Source organism: Suncus etruscus, chromosome X (assembly GCF_024139225.1).
Source record: "Suncus etruscus isolate mSunEtr1 chromosome X, mSunEtr1.pri.cur, whole genome shotgun sequence".
Taxonomy (NCBI): Eukaryota; Metazoa; Chordata; class Mammalia; order Eulipotyphla; family Soricidae; genus Suncus; species Suncus etruscus.
This window is the reverse complement of record NC_064868.1, coordinates 40,789,060-40,797,404: the sequence shown is the minus strand read 5'-3', so window position 1 is coordinate 40,797,404 and position 8,345 is coordinate 40,789,060. Positions and strand designations below refer to the sequence as shown.

At 37.2% G+C, this 8,345-nt stretch overlaps 1 pseudogene; it reads left to right on the top strand.

Moving 5' to 3' along the window:
• Positions 1–5,355: 5,355 nt before the first annotated feature.
• On the top strand, positions 5,356–6,159 carry LOC125999131 (NADH dehydrogenase [ubiquinone] flavoprotein 2, mitochondrial-like; annotated as a pseudogene).
• The last annotated feature ends 2,186 nt before the right edge of the window (positions 6,160–8,345 follow it).

Genomic DNA, 8,345 nt, shown 5'->3' with positions numbered 1-8,345 from the left:
CGAAGTGGAAACCCAAAAAACAATCCGAAAGATCAACGAAAGCAGAAGTTGGTTCTTTGAAAAAATAAACAAGATTGATAGACCATTGGCAAAACTCACAAAGCAAAAGAAAGAGAGAAACTTGATAACGCGTATTAGAAATGAAAAGGGGGAGATCACTACAGATACTGCAGAGATTCAAAAGATATTCAGAGAATACTTTGAGAAACTCTATGCCACTAAATATGAGAACCTGGAAGAAATGGATAAATTTCTGAACTCATATAACCTTCCACGGTTGAATAAAGAAGAGGTAGCACATCTAAACACCCCCATCACTATTGAGGAAATTAAAACTGTAATCAAAAATTTACCCAAAAACAAAAACCCAGGCCCTGATGGATTCACGAATGAATTCTTTCAAACCTTTCAAGAGGAACTACTACCAATTCTGGCCAGGCTCTTTTATGAAATCGAAAAAACAGGAATACTTCCAAATAGCTTTTATGAAGCCAACATCACCTTAATACCAAAACCTGATAGAGATGCTGCCAAAAAAGAAAATTACAGACCAATATCCCTGATGAACACAGATGCAAAGATCCTCAACAAAATCCTGGCGAACAGGATCCAGTGCCTCATCAAGAAGATCATTCACTTTGATCAAGTAGGTTTCATCCCAGGAATGCAAGGCTGGTTTAACATCCGTAAATCTATCAATATAATACACAACATAAACAACAACAAAAATAAAAATCACATGGTCATATCAATAGATGCAGAAAAAGCATTTGATAAGGTTCAACACCCATTCTTGATGAAAACTCTCAGCAAGATAGGAATAAAAGGAACCTTTCTCAATATAGTCAAAGCCATCTACCAGAAGCCAGTGGCAAATATTATCCTCAATGGAGAAAAACTAAAAGCCGTCCCTCTAAATTCTGGTACAAGACAAGGCTGTCCTCTCTCACCACTCCTATTCAACATAGCACTGGAAGTACTTGCTATAGCGATTAGGCAAGAAAAAGATATCAAGGGAATCCAGATAGGAAAGGAAGAAGTCAAGCTCTCACTGTTTGCAGATGACATGATACTCTACTTAGAAAACCCTAAAGACTCTACCAAAAAGCTTCTAGAAATAATAGATTTGTATAGCAAAGTGGCAGGCTACAAAATTAACACACAAAAATCAATGGCCTTTTTATACACTAATAATGATAGGGAAGAAATGGACATTAAGAGAACAATCCCATTCACATTAGTTCCACACAAACTCAAATATCTTGGAGTCAACCTGACTAAAGATGTGAAGGATCTATACAAAGAAAACTACAAAACTCTGCTCCAAGAAATAAGAGAGGACATGCGGAAATGGAAACATACCATACTCATGGATTGGCAGGATCAACATCATTAAAATGGCAATACTTCCAAAAGCATTGTACAGATTTAACGCGATTCCTCTGAAGATACCCATGACATTCTTCAAAGAAGTGGATCAAATACTTCTGAAATTCATCTGGAACAACAAACAACCTCGAATAGCTAAAGCACTCCTTGGGAAAAGGAATATGGGAGGTATTACTTTCCCCAATTTTAAGTTGTATTACAAAACAACAGTTATAAAAACAGCATGGTATTGGAATAAATACAGACACTCAGATCAGTGGAATAGGCTTGAGTACTCAGAGAAGGTTCCTCAGACATATAACCACCTTGTTTTTGATAAAGGAGCAAGAAATCCTAAATGGAGCAGGGAAAGCCTATTCAACAAGTGGTGTTGGCACAACTGGTTAGCCACTTGCAAAAAAGCGAACTCAGACCCACAGCTAACACCATGTACAAAGGTAAAATCCAAATGGATTAAAGACCTTGATATCAGAACTGAAACTATAAGGTATATAGAACAACATGTAGGTGAAACACTCCAGGACATTGAGACTAAAGGCATCTTTAAGGAGGAGACAGCACTTTCCAAGCAAGTGGAAGCAGAGATAACAGATGGGACTATATTAAGCTGAAAAGCTTCTGCATCTCAAAGGAAATAGTGCCCAGAATAAAAAGGCCACCCACTGAGTGGGAGAAATTATTCACCCAATACACATCAGATAAAGGGCTAATATCCAAAATTTACAAGGTACTGACAGAACTATACAAGAAAAAAACAACTAACCCCATCAAAAACTGGGGAGAAGAAATGAACAGACACTTTGAAAAAGAAGAAAGGCAAATGGCCAAAAGGCACATGAAAAGATGTTCAACATCACTAATCGTCAGGGAGATGCAAATCAAAACTACAATGAGGTACCACCTCACGCCACTGAGATTGGCACACATCACAAAAAGGAAAACAAGCAGTGCTGGTGGGGATGTGGAGAGAAAGGAACTCTTTTTCACTGCTGGTGGGAATGCCGTCTAGTACAACCTTTATGGAAAGTGATATGGAGATTCCTTCACAAACTGGAAATTGAGCTTCCATACGATCCAGCTATACCACTCCTAGGAATATACCCAAGAAACACAAAAATACAATACAAAAATCCCTTCCTTACTCCTATATTCATTGCAGCGCTATTTACAATAGCCAGACTCTGGAAACAACCAAGATGCCCTTCAACAGATGAGTCGCTGAAGAAACTGTGGTACATATATAATGGAATACTATGCAGCCATCAGGAGAGATGAAGTCATGAAATTTTCCTATACATGAATGTACATGGAATCTATTATGCTGAGTGAAGTAAGTCAGAGGGAGAGAGAAAGATGCAGAATGGTTTCACTCATCTATGGGCTTTAAGAAAAATGAAGGACATTTTTAACAGTATCTCAGAGACAAGAGAGATGAGGGCTGGTAGGTGCAGCTCAGGACATGCAGCTCATCACATAGAGTGATGAGTACAGTTGCAGAGATGACTACACTGAAAACTATCATAAAATGTGAATGAATGAGGGAAGTAGAAAGCCTGTCTCGAGTACAGGTGTAGGGGGGTGGGGAGGAGGGAGATCTGGGAAATTGGTGGTGGGAATGTTGCACCGGTGAAGGGGGGTGCTCTTTACATGACTGTAATCATACAACTATAATCATGTTTGTAATCACGGTGTTTAAATAAAGATAAAGAAAATAAAAAGGTCTTAATTTTTCTTGTCTTAAAAACTGAGTAAGAACCAAAACTAACCACATATATAAATGAACTGCTATGATACTGTGACTAGGAATGACTCAGAAAGAAAAGACACAAACACTGCTGTGTTACAATTTATTAGCTAAAGTTGATCCCAGTGGCTGGGCTTACACATTTGAGCCTAGTGAGAATACATTGCTGTTTACCTATGTTTTTCATTGGCATTTCTGTCAACAAGTAATCAAGTCTCTCCAGATGTTTCACTTGCTATAACAAAGCTACTGTCACAAACAATAACGTACAGATGTTCCCTTTGAAAAGCAGCATAACATGTTTTTGTTAATGTTTTCAAAATATCAAATGAATTGCTCAGACTATGGATGCAAAATTGGTTCTAGGGGTATCTTTTTGAAACTGGATTAAAGGAATTAATTAACCATAACCACTTTGGTTAAGATTAATCAAACTTCAACAAATTAGGTAAAAAAAATAACCTGTAGTTGCTTTATCAAGTAAAATTCAAGTGATTAGAGACTATAAAATTTGTTTTTTACAGAAAGATCTTGAATTTTTTTCTTTACATGTTGGGCCATACCTGGCAGTTCTCAGGCCTTACTCCATGCTTCTGGATCAGTCATGGGACTATATGCAATGTAGGAGATCAAACCCTGGTTGACCACATTCTCATCAATTGCCTCACTGGCATTTTTCTGTACTCTACCTTATTGTATACACATAAATATATTAAATCTTGTGTAACATTGTAGATTTTGTTTCTGAAATAAATTTTTTGCTAATTTTCTCCTAAAACTGAAAAGCTCTTTTCACACCTTTCTGTTGGTTAGCCATGCTATTTCAGAACTTTGGCATTTCTGATTTATACATTTTCATAACTTTAGCATTTTCTTATATTCTTATTTTGTATTATTACAAAATAGGTTACATTTGCTTCTTTGCCACATTTTTCTGCTGTTCCTACATTATCTATTGATATGTTATTTGTTTCATTCCTCTTTTTCCTTATAATATATTTGTAAAGGTTTTGATCACAAACTGTTTCTATTGTTCATGTTTAAATGAGGTGGGTGTTCCAGTGCTTTTAGGAGAAATATCCTGAATAGGGGAGTGGGCAGATAATAAATACAGTAGTTGCTTGTTGATAGGTTGATTGATTCTTGAAAACTGGGAATTAAAGCAAATAGCATATAGAAAAACCAAGTTTCATATAGGCTATTGATATAAACTAGCGCTAAGTTCCAATGGAATTTTTCTTCCTTATTTTTGTGGGGCCTAACAAAGAGTTCTCAGAGAATCTTGGGATTATTCCTGACAGTTCTCAGCTAAACTGGTTGATAACTCAACGCAAGGACCTGAGGTTGTCATGGTTCTTGGTCTTGACTTTCCAACAGTACTGAGGGGTGATAGAATTTGAGGACTATATCTCATGATGCTTTAGGACTGCTAGGGCCACACCCAGCTGGGGGTGCAGATAGGTATGTGGATAAGGGCATCAAATCAGGGTTTGTTGCTTGCTAGGCATGCACATTAACCCTTGTATATCTCTTTTACCTAGTATTTTTTCAAGTCACAAATATATCACCAATTTTCTAAATAAAGACCAAAAGGTTTCTAAAATTAAAGTCATTTGTATTTACTCATTAAATCATTTAAAATACAGGGTGATGAGTCATCCAACTCTATACTAGCAATTTAGGGTTCAACTTGAGAACCAGTCCTGGGCAGGGCACTTTCATTGTAGGGAGCACTCATACACACTGACTATCACTTACACACACAAACACATACACTCTTATTCAGACTTGGAACATCGAATTATACCAGTGGGCCTAATATGCATATATTAGGGATGTGTGAAGAAACCAGAGTACCTGGAGTAAACCAAAGTATTCATGCATGCAAATACATAAACGCCATTCAAATGCCTCAGAAGGGAATCATGCTCCTTTTCTTTTTATCAACTTCAAAAAATGCCTCCTTGAAATGACATTGTTCAAAGACCTGCTTTATACAGTTAGTAGAATCGTTGTAACTTTCAGATAAGGGGTATCTAGACAAGGGGCATAGAAAGGGGAAGTAGGGAAGGACAGAATAGAAAAAGAATGGTCCTAATGAAGAAATTACTAGCATGCATCAGGAAGCTAGATCCATGATGTACCCAAGAACCTGGACTAGAAAATAATATCAAAATCCTGCCACCTGAAAGGCTCCGGGGAAAGGAAAGGTTCGGGCTGCCATGTTCCTCTCCATGACGCTCCAGGCCCGCACTACTCGCCGCCCAGTGGGGGAAGGCACATAAGGAGCTTTCGTAAGACTACTGTGCAAATGGAGCTGGAGGAGCCTTATTTGTGCACAGAGATACTCGAGAATAACCCAGATACTCCATTTGATTTTACACCAGAAAACTATAAGAGGATAGAAGCAATTGTGAAAAACTATCCAGAAGGACATAAAACATCAGCTGTGCTTCCAGTCCTGGATTTAGCACAGAGGCAACATGGATGGCTGCCCATCTCTGCCATGAACAAGGTTGCAGAAGTTTTACAAGTACCTCCAATGAGAGTGTATGAAGTTGCAACTTTTTATACAATGTATAACCGAAAACCAGTTGGAAAGTATCACATTCAGGTCTGCACTACTACACCTTGTATGCTTCGAAACTCCGATAGCATCCTGGAGGCTATTCAGACAAAACTTGGAATAAAGGTTGGGGAGACTATACCTGACAAACTTTTTACTCTTATAGAGGTGGAATGTTTGGGATGTATAAATGCACCAATGGTTCAAATAAATGACAAGTACTATGAGGATCTGACACCTAAGGATATTGAAGAAATTATTGAGGAGCTGAAAGCTGGCAAAGTTCCAAAAACTAGTCCAAGGAGTGAACGTTTCTCTTGTGAGCCAGCTCGTGGTCTAACCTCTTTGAGTGAACCACCCAAAGTTCCTGGCTTTGGTGTACAAGCAGGCCTATAATTTATATTCAACTGTAAATATGTCACTGGAAAAAATAAAATGTGAATTGCCTATCTAAAAAAAATCCTGCCTCCTGCTTTACCTGTTCACCTGTTTTAGATTCAGTTAAAATTGCTCATCCATGTGCCTAGTTAATAAGGTATTGAAGGAGAAAGGTTTCCACCTGCTCAGAGGACTGCTTCTCACTGTGGGAGGCTTCTTGTTTGTTTCCTTCCTTTCTATTCTCTTAACTTACATATTTTCTGGATTTGTCCATTTCATGTTGTTTCCTGTCTCTAATCCTGTCTGTTTGAAGATAAGAACTTGCACATGCTGTAAAAGAGTAAAATGCTAAGTCACCAGCTAGGTAGTCATGGCAGTTAGTGTCCACCAACTAATCTGTCTCATATCTACATATGCATTTTGTGTACAGTCTACATATTTGAGGCATGATAACTTTTTTATTAATTTTTATTGTGACTGAAATTCATTACACAGAATTATTTATGGTACATAGTGACAATGAATGAAGGGCATTCCCAGCACCAATGTTGTTCTCCCTCCACTCCTGTTCCCAGCATGTCTCCCATATCTCCCTCCTTTACCCCCCCACCCCAGAATACTAGTATTATTGGTCTCCACTTTACAGCTTGTTGTAGGTTGGGTATGTATTCTGTTTGGTGATCCAGTCTGGTCATTTTTTATTTACACTACATGTTCATATGACTGGTCCTGGCATCATCCTTTTCCCCCCTCAAGTTATAAGGCTGAATGATTCAAGTTATGCTATTCTGTTGGAGATAAAAAGGTTAAGGAAAAGAGAAGAAAAAATTGGTATCAACTACTAAAAAAAGAAAAGAAAAGAAAAAAAATCGCCGAATAATATCCACTAGAGTGAAAAAAAAGAAAAAGTGGAAGAAAAAATAGAAGGAAAATAATATCAAAAACAGGCAAAAACAAAACAAAACAAGAAAAAGGAATGCTGGAGTGGCAAGGTTTGGTGTTACCCCACTCTTTTTTTTATATAGGCACAGTAAGTATTGGGGAAGGAAGAAAATTTCCATGGCCTAAGAGATTGAGGGTTTCTCCACTCTTGAAGCATATTGTCATCGGAACAACCAACAACCACTGGCTCCATACCTTCTCATTGCCATATCCCAGTTTGTTTGTTTGTTTGTTTGTGGTGTCAGGAAAATTTTCTCTCGGTGTGGATGAGAAAATCAGGCCACTGAAGATAGCTTTTTATTGAATAACATTTGCTTGGACATAAGGGGATAGATGAGTGGCAATACTTATTCAAGAGAGAATACAAACTTCTTGAGAATGGAAAAAAGCAGAAAGAAAAGATGGAAAAAGATGGGCCGGAAAGATCAAGCCACATTTTGTGTACAGTATAATCATGTACTTTGTGTACAAACTGTTTATATTTTGTGTACAATATATACATGTATTTTGTGCATGGTTTTGTGTATAATCATCTATACATGTGTTTTATGTATTATTGTAGGTTGTTATTCTTGTTATACTCTCAGCTCAGACCAATGTTACAGATTTACAAGTCCTAATGTGTATTGATATTGTAAGCACTACATTGATATTCTAAAATTGGCTCAGTGATCTCAAGTGTTTTGGGACAGATTTATAGAATCTTTATCTTTACCTTTACTTTTAAACTTTACCTTTACCTGAATCTTTATCTTTCTGTAACATAACAAGATCTTTGATCCCAACCTCCAGTAATCTACAATTAGAATATTGTTTGGAAACTGGAACATCTGAAACTTTTTATAAAGACAAGACTAATTCTTAAGCTTGTCATACATGCAAGGCAGTAATCATAGGCTTTAGAACTATAGAATGCTTTATTGAGCTTAATGTAAAAAGAAATGAAAACAAAAACGTCTTTCTATTATATCAATGGGACATCTAAACTCATGATTAGAGACTAAGGTCAGACTCAATTTGTTATTTGTTTGCCGTCATTCTGCCAACACAGGTTCTGGTATGATGCTATATTCACAGAAATAAGATTAGGAAAATGTTCAATAAAGCAAAGGGTTTCTCTATATGTCTGCAATTTTCTTGTAAGACTATAAGGCTATTAAGAATGCTTAAATATGTTGATAAGAAAGGTACAAATTATATTTTAAATACATTTTTTTTTGGTTTTTGGGTCACACCTGGTAGTGCTCAGTGGGTACTCCTGGCGCTACACTCAGAAATCACTCCTGGCAGGCTCGGAGGATCATGTGGGATGCAGGGATTCGAACC